The sequence below is a fragment of the Phyllostomus discolor genome, chromosome 3 (genome assembly GCF_004126475.2).
Source record: "Phyllostomus discolor isolate MPI-MPIP mPhyDis1 chromosome 3, mPhyDis1.pri.v3, whole genome shotgun sequence".
NCBI classification, from domain to species: Eukaryota; Metazoa; Chordata; class Mammalia; order Chiroptera; family Phyllostomidae; genus Phyllostomus; species Phyllostomus discolor.
In genome coordinates this window covers 174,210,732-174,219,837 of record NC_040905.2, presented here as the reverse complement: position 1 = coordinate 174,219,837, position 9,106 = coordinate 174,210,732, and the positions used below count along the sequence as shown (strand labels likewise).

Genomic DNA, 9,106 nt, shown 5'->3' with positions numbered 1-9,106 from the left:
ATACAGACCCACAGTGTCCCTAGCCAGGGGACAGGCCTCTGTTCTGATGAACCCAAGCATGCTTGGGTCACATACCTCAACTGGAACCAAACCTGTGATGGGCCAGGCCTGGTTCCCCAGCCCTGGTCTGAGGGTCAAGTTCCTCCACACAAACAGAGCATCCATGTGAGCAGCAGGTATAGAAAAACAACAAGAGGATCCACCTCACAGCTTTCCCTAGTCACTGGGAGGACTGGGTCCTCTCCCACTGTCACTTTGCTTCCAAACTGCAGATGCAACACACACCCAACGATGGAATATTATTCAGCCTTAAAAAGGAGTGAAATACTGATACATGCTCCAACATAGGCAAGCTTTGAAAACATTTTGCTAATTGAAAGAAGCCAGGTATAAAAGACCATGACTTGTGTGATTTCACTTATTTGAAATGTCCAGAATAGGCAAATCCAGAGACAGGAAGTAGACAGGTAGTTGCCAGGCAGTGGGAGGAGGGGAAATGGGGAGTCACTACTGATGGGTGTGAGGTTTCTTTGGGATGATGAAATGTTCTGGAATTAGACACTATGTTAGTTGTACAACCTTATGAAATCTTTCTAAAACCAATGAATTATATACATTAAGAGGGTGAATTTTGTGATATGTGAATTATCTCAATCAAAAATAATTTTTAACATGGGTAGCAAATGTGACTTTACAGACAGAATTACTTGTAGCAAAGTTGAGTTTGGGCAATATGGCCTTGATCTCTTCTCCTTCGGCACCTAAGATGACCCACAAAGGCTCTGGATACTACAAAAGAAATGGTACTTTAACCATCTGATGGCAGGCTGCCCACATGCTTGCTTCTCCTAAGGTTTTCATCCTTGAAACCACAATCTCCCGAGCTGGTCTTCTGCTGATCACCATGCCTCAGGAAGTTGGGAAATACTGGATAGATTAAATCAAGTGAAAAAAACTTCCTTCTGCAGGATTTCCGGGGTCACATTAAGCTGATGAATCACTAAGAGGAAAATGGTATGCCACGTCTCACATGTGACTACAGAATTATCTGTTTCTCCCCCTGCCCCCCACAGAAATAACATCTTCTGGAACTAATATGCCATGGAAAGTGGTTAAAAAACACTGCTCCCCAGAGCTAACTGGCTCTTCATTTCTCTGGATTCACTGAGATACATACATAATAAACAGATCTCATTAAAATTGACATTGTATTCTTTAATTTACTCCAGGTTTTGATCCTGGTCTTGCCCTTTACTGGCTAATGTGACCTTAAACAGGTGCCTCAGTCCCTGTAAGATTCGGTTTTCCATCCATCAAATGCAGAGAGTACTGACGTCCCAAGGATGTTAGAAGAATCCCACGAGAACCAATGTAAAATGCCTAGCATGGTACTTGCTACTGAGATGATGCTTTAAAACAAACGAACAAAATATTTTCTTCAAATATATCAAACCATTCACGAAGAAGTAGGTAGACTTCTCTCTAACCCCGCAATGCTGACATAGTGCCAGGTTCATCATAGACTTATGATCAATGCCCTATTAGAACCACGTCCCTAGGCCACACAAATCCAGGGTAGACCATCCAAGACAATGTGACTGATCATAAGTGGAGGAATTCTGGAGCTTCAATTCACTCTCTACTCCAAGAATTGTCATCAAATCCCCCACAATATGTAGCTCTCTGCCTTGCTCTTTAAGGATCTAAGTGTTCCAAATCTTTGCTAAAGGACACTGATGACATGATGTTGCTTTTGTACTACAGGCAGATGGATGAACCTAATGCAGAAAGCATCAAGGCAGAGAGAACAGCCAGTACACAACACAGAAAACCCAGCACTTGGACTTTGGAACCAGACCCCCTGGGTTTGACTGAATCAGACTCAGCCAAGCGTGGCCTTAAGCATTCCTTCATCTCTTCATGCCTGTTTCCTGGCTTAGCACTTATTTGTAGAGCTATAGTGAGGGTTACAGTTAAATCAGAAGTGCGGAGAGCAATGCTTAGAACAGAGTCTAAGTGCTCAAAAAATATCGACTGTTATTATATTTATAATAATTGACATTATTGTTAATCCTCACCATAAATCCTTCAGCCCTATTCAGCCCTTCTCTCATCTAGCTGTCTTCTGATCTCATGGGCGAAAGAGAAGAGATTCAGCCACACAGAAGGAATTATTGAAGAAACTTTATTCATAGAACAAGTGTGAAAATTTCTTTTTATTGGTATTAAAAGGGAATGTTAAGGCTATAATACCAGCTCTTTATTCCTCAAGCGCAGTTGTTACTGTAATGATGTACTTTGAGCCACACGGCTAGTTAGCACCTTCCCTCTTCATTGGAGAACCATGAAATCTATTATGGTCCCTTAGGAGGGCAATTTTCAATGAGAAATTGCTACATTTGTAAAAAATACATTGACCATGATGGAAAGAGTGTATACACATCTACACAATGATGACAAAATTGGACATAACTAAAAGGTTTAGGCAGCCCAATTCTCAGGAGCAAAACCTAAAAACAAATGCCATGGCTCCCATAAAAATGCTTTGATCACAGGATAATGGCCTAAGCCTTTAACTCACACTCCAGTGTAGATGACCTCAATGGTGTGGCAGGTTAGTGGTTTTCAATTTTTTTTTAGCAGAACCTCTTTCCTCAAATAAAATCTCACATGGAGCCCAAATATGTAAACAAAACCAAAAATATTGAGCCTCTCTGGGTTGAAAACCATAGGATGACAGTTCCTTCAACCCAGCAGTGGCTCCTGAGTTTTTCAAAGAATTTTCTAGGCTCCATGACATCATATGTGGTCTCATGAGTCCCCTCCTCCCACAAATTTGGATACTAACTTGGAAAAAATCTTGGAAAGTCGGGGAGGAGGGGATGTTGCAATTATCCTCAAAAAACCGAGCACTCTCTAAAGGGACTTTTTACAATTATTGGATCATACCAAGTTCTAAACTGCCTTAGACTAAAGAGTGTCTGATTTTTTTCCTTCTAACCAGTAAGTGGGTCTCTTGAGGGTAGATCAGCTCTAGGCAAATTTAAGAAACTACATTTTCTCTATACATTATGGCTGTAGTTTCAGTATATTTGCAAACTTGTGTGCTTTCTAATGATTTTCTCCTTCTGTACCAGGCTTTCTCAACCCCAGCACCATCATCATTTTGGGATGAATACTTCTCTTTTGTGGGGAAGGGGACGTTTGTTCTTTGCCTTGTAAGACATGTAGCAGCATCCCTGGCCTCTATATGCTAGATACTAGGGACAACCTCTAAGTTATAACTAGCTACATTACCTCCAGACATTGCCAAATGTCCCCTGGGGAGCAAAATCACCCCCAGTTGAGACCCCTGTTTTAGACCTACCCCTTCCAGACCATTTCCCATAGTAGCAAGAGAATCTAAGACACAAATCTAACCAAAGGCCTCCCTAGCTTAAAGTCCCTCCATTCATTCACTCAGCCCTGTGACAAACACGTGTGAGCACCTGCTGGGTGCATACTTCCCGAGCTCCACACAGCCTTCAGAGGATGCCCTTCCACCCCAGGCCCTACATGATCTGAGCCCGCCTCCACTGACACCTTAACTTCCTACAGCCCTACCACCTGGCCATCACATAATACCTAAAGATGTGTTTATACTCTTGGGACTTTGTACTTGCTTGCCCCTATGTCTGGAATTCCCTTTCTCAACCCATTTGCTTCCTTGGGAGCTTTCTTTTTTTAAACATTGTACAAAGTTCCATTCATGTGCTAGTTTCTGGGGATACAGTTAGCAGCCACATACAATTTCTGCCCTGCTACAACAGCCACCACAATACAAACACCTCTCTCTGTACCTATTTCAGTTGTGGGGTGACTCATCTGCCTCTCCCAGGAGACTGAAATTCCTTGAAGAGTCTCTATATGTGTTCAGCATCCACATCTGTTAGAAGGATGAATTAAGGAAGCTAATATTTTCCTACACTTATTCAAAATTTTAAGGGACACAATAACAGTGTTAAGAGAAAGCAGAGTTTGCCACCCCAAAGCATAACTCTGGGATATTATTTTAATCTGGTCATTTCTAAGAAACAAAAACCTCAAAAGAAAACTTTGGACCTCCTCCTTAACAGCCTAAAGGAATCCAGATAGAAAAACCTGGTTAAAGGCAGAGAGCTGTCACCTTAGCAAAACATAAAGTAAGCATTGCGGATAGGAAGGAGCCTAGGAACTTCTGTCTGTTCGACTCTCCTCTGGGTCCCATTGTTTCTGGGTGGTCCAATAAGAGTGTTTACCAAATGTTTCTTTCTCTTTCTCATCTACCTGTGAATTGCCTGCTTTACCTTGGAAGCCCAGACCTCTACCGCCTTGGCCTTAGTCCAGAATAGCACATAAGCTTTAACTGCCCTATTTATCCTTGAGTCCTACCTTCTTAGGGAACCCCCATATGTACAGGTATAATAAATTTGGCTATATTCTCCTGTTAATCTGTCATGCTAATTATTAGACCAGCCAGAAGGACTTAGAAGGGTACAAGAAAATTTATTTTTCCTGCTCTGGCCAGTATGGCTCAGTTGGAGTGTCATCCCATAGATGGAAAAGTCAAGGATTGAATTGCCAGCTGGGGCACGTGCCTCAGCTGCGGGTTCAGTCCCCACTCAGGGTGCACGCAAGCAAGAGAAAGATGACTGATGTTTCTCTCCCTCTCTCTCTCTCTCCCTCCCTCCCTCTAAAATCAATAACCACGTCCTGGGTGAGGATAAAAAATTTAAATTTTTCTCACCCCCACCCCTGCCAGTTTGCCACTAGAAAAGAAAAAAAGCAGAGAAACAATTCACAAAGGATGATACAGTAGGGAAAAGAGACACTAAAACTGTTCATAATACATTGTTAGGACAGCAAAAAAGCAATAGATATTAGGTTGAAGGAATGAGTAAGCAACTAATCTTAGTTCTAGTGATTTTAAGATGGTTGGAAAAAAAATAACCCTAGTTGAAGCTAATTTTCAGCCTTCTCTTTAAAAGCTTTGTACCAGCCAAAAGCTGTGTATTAGGTTAAAACCCTCTGGCTTCTCTAAATTAGTGTCCAGACAAATTGCAAACATCACACCATCCAGTGGTCACTGTGAGCCTGCTTTTCACAGGCTGATTGATTTTTTTATAATGTTGCAGGCAATTTCAAGTTGTCAGTAAGAACTAATTCTGTCTCGTTACTGCCTTCACTCTTGGCAGCTCTGTGACCACTTATTGGTTTTTGTCTTCACGTTCATTTTCTCCTACTAATTCTAAGGCTTTCCCCCGCCCCCACTCTCTAGCCCCATTCAGAGGTCAGAAGGTAATAATCGCAGCGAGCCCCCAGCAGAGTAACAGGTGAAAGCATCGCTCTTCTCATGGGCTCCAAAGCTGAACCCTAAAACTCCATACCCCATGAAACCTTCCGCCAAACCCCAACCATCAGAGCCTGCAATGCTGTGTTACTTAATCAATACAGCCACTCTGTAGCTGAAGCTCTCTGACGAGTTGGTATTAAACCAACTCATCAATCTGTAATCAATCATGGAGTTCCACCCTCCCCTCCACATCTCACTCGGCTGGCGAATAGAGCTGTCTGGCGCTGACATAACCTCTGTGTGTATTTCCACATGATCTGAAATAGGAATCACTTATGAACTGCTTTACTCAGAATCCATACAGTAGTTGATGCCTCAGTCATGACATCTCAGCAAGTGCATTCTACTAGCAGAGTTATTAAATACAGTCCTTGTAAGGCTACGTAGTCAGAATCAAATTCTCGCCATTAGGAATAAACATAGGCAATCACTCCCTTTATACCACCTGCACTTCTTAGGCAGTGGAAACTGCTGTAAGACCTGTACTCGAAATAAACACTAGCTGCAGATCATGCCAAATATTATAAATAAAATGTTCTATGCCTTTTTCCTAGCTGATAAAACCTGTGTTTTAGGAGGAAAGGACGATGGGTCCTCTGAAACATTATCACATCATCTCTTACCCCATGTGATTACTGAGAGACATTCTTTAGGTAGAACCAATAACATGAATAAACTATGTCTGTGCCCTTCGGGGACTCAAAAATCAAATGAGGCCCTGGAAGCAGAGATGGTGCTGTAAAAGCAGTGTGGACTCTAGGGGCTGACAGAGGAGTGAAGCATAATTCTCCTGGAGGGGAGTGTCCCACAGAGGAGGTGAAAGGAGAGTTGTGCCCTAGAAAGAGAGAGCCCTGAAAGGTAACTTGAAAGAAGGGAACAGCTAGGAAAAGGTAAGACTGTACAACACTTTCTAAAATGGTCCAGGCCCCGCCGCAAGTGCCGGGGTGTCAGTAGCCCTCAGAAAAAAACACAGGGTGGCTACAGGTGCAAATGCAGAGGCAGACTAGGAAAAAAATTTTTTTTGACATGTGCTTTTTCATTAGTATAGATAACTTAGACAGCACTGTAATTCTTAGAGGAGTTCCACATTACTACAACAGTGTGAACTTTTGACAGAGGCAAAACTGAGTGCCACAGTATACAGATACAAAGTCCATGCATGATTGAGGACAACGGAAGTTCACTAAGGAGGCATGATGTATTTGAGAATTTCTTAAGTGTCATCCTCACCCTTTTCCTCCTCTACCCTTTTCCTCTTCTACCACCATCTCCTCCTCCTGTGTGTAGGAGGTGGCATCCTGGTACTGCTGGTACTCAGACACCAGGTGGTTCATGTTGCTCTCAGCCTTGGCGAACTCCATCTTGTCCATGCCCTCCCCTATGTACTTGTGCAGGAAGGCCTTGCGCTAGAACATGATGGTGAACTGCTCTGAGATGCGCTTGAATGGCTCCTGGATGGCTGTGCTGTTGCCAATGAAGGTAGCTGACATCTTCAGGCCTCGAGGTAGGATGTTGCACATGGCCGTCTTCACATTGTTGGGGATCCACTCCACAAAGTAGCTGCTGTTCTTGTACTGCATGCTGAGCATCTGCTCACCTACTTCATTCATGGACATGTGGCCCCGGAAGATGGCAGCCACTGTCAGGTAGCAGCTGTGGCAGGGGTCATAGGCAGCCTTCATGTTCTTAGTGTTGAATATCTGCTGGGTGAGCTCAGCTACTGTCAGGGCCCAGTGATGCTGGCTGTCCCAGCTGGTCCAGGGGGCAAAGCCAGGCATGAAGAAGTGCACGGATGGGAAGGGCACCACGTTCACTGCCAACTGGCACAGGTCTGCATTCAGCTGGCCCAAGAAGCGCAGGCAGGTGGTGACCCTGCTCATGGTGGCTGACACAAGGTGGTTGGGGTCTCTGTATGTGGGGTTGGTCAGTTTCGGGGTGTGAAAGCAAATGTCAAACAGGGCCTCATTGTCGATGGAGTAGGTTTCATCTGTGTGTTCCAGCAGCTGGTGGATGAAGAGGGTGGCATTGTAGGGCTCAACCACTATGTTGGACACCTCAGGTGAAGGCATCATGCTATAGGTGTTCATGCTGCAGTCTGGGTACTGCTGCCGGATCTTGCTGATAAGCAGCATGCCCATCCCTGACCCAGTGCCACCCCCAGTGAGTGGGTCAGCTGGAAGCTCTGCAGACAGTCACAGCTCTCTGACTCCTTCCTCACCAAGTCCATGACTGAGTCTGCCAATTCAGCTCCCTCTGTGTAGTAGCCCTTTGCCCAGATGTTCCTGGCCCCACCCTGGCCAAACATGAAGTTGTCTGGCCTGAAAATCTGGCCAAATGGTCCAGACCTGACTGCCTCTATTGGGCCTAGCTCCAGACCCACCAAGATAGCCCGAGCTATGTACTTGTTACTAACAGCTTCATTCTACTACACATTGATTCTCTCCAGCTGTAAGTCACTGTCTCCATAGTCACTGCCAGTGTGGTCAATCCCATGCTCATCACTGATGACCTCCCAAAACTTGGCGCCAATCTGGTTGCCACACTGGCCGACCTGGATGTGCACAATCTCGCACATGGTACAGGCTACAGAGCAGATAGAGGAGCAGGGTACCATCTCTTGAAATGCAATCAAAAGAGAATTCATCCTAATAACCCAGTTTCTATGGCAGGGTGGGAGCCTGACCTAAGTGGGCACCTTGCTCCAAGTTGTAAAACTACCTCCACTCATAATGATATGAGAAGTTTAATATTCCTTTGGGTAAAGCCAGTTAGCAGGCATAGATGCCACATATCTATTTATCTCCCTCCCTCCCTCCCTCATCATAGCCCTTACAAATCCTCCCACCCCCTGCTTCAGGTGAGTTGGCTCAAGCGAGTTCTGGCTTCTCTCCCCTATTTCAATTACCTTGAATAAAAACTTCCTTGCCTGTTTAGCTTTGTCCAGTATAATTTTTGCTTCGATAGAATATTCTCTCCTCTTGGGCCCCCTTACTCCCCTTCAGCTATGTCCCCATTCTGTTCCCTCTGAGAGCAAAACTCCCCCTTCAAGACTTGTCTGTGCTCACTGTCCCTCTTCCTCACCGCTCCACTCTGACTTCTGCCCCTCCCCCTCCACCAGAATGTCCCTGTCAGTTCCACTGATGACCTCCTGTTAGGACTTTGTTGTTAAATTAACATTTGTTAGGTGGGTTGTAGGGTGCCAGTTGGTGAGTCCTGGATCAACAACCATAAGAGAAAAGAGAAGTTTATTACTCATAGGTCCTAGTGGAGGTATGTAGCACACCCCAAGGGACCACACGCGGAGGTCAAGATAGGGTGCAGAGAGAGGCAGGACCTGAGATAGAGTGCTTTGGTGTTCCTGAGCAGAAGCCAGATTGGCCAGTTCAAACAAACAACAGGGTTTTGGTGAGCTTCACAGTGGCCTTGTTCAAGGGGCACACAAGGGGGAAGGCCTTGCAAGGCAGGGGAGACTACTGATCACAAGGGCTGTTGGGGTAGTCATATCAAGAACTCGCATTTGCTTGTGATTCTGTGGGTTGTAATCTCGGGCTCATACTTTCATGAAGGCACTAGTGTCAGTTTAAGGTCCCTGTGGGCCACTTGACCAAGCAATATGGATGCCAAAGCAGCAATGCTATGGTGTAATTTAGCTACACTCCTAGCTCCCCTCTTGCTAAATCCTAAGGTTGCTTCTTGGTCCTCATCCTATTTACCAATTGGCAGCACATGACCCAG

General features: G+C 44.8%; 1 pseudogene; it reads right to left on the bottom strand.

The window, feature by feature from the left end:
* Nucleotides 1-6,597: 6,597 nt before the first annotated feature.
* On the bottom strand, nt 6,598-7,952 carry LOC114490532 (annotated as a pseudogene).
* Between the last annotated feature and the right edge of the window lie 1,154 nt (nt 7,953-9,106).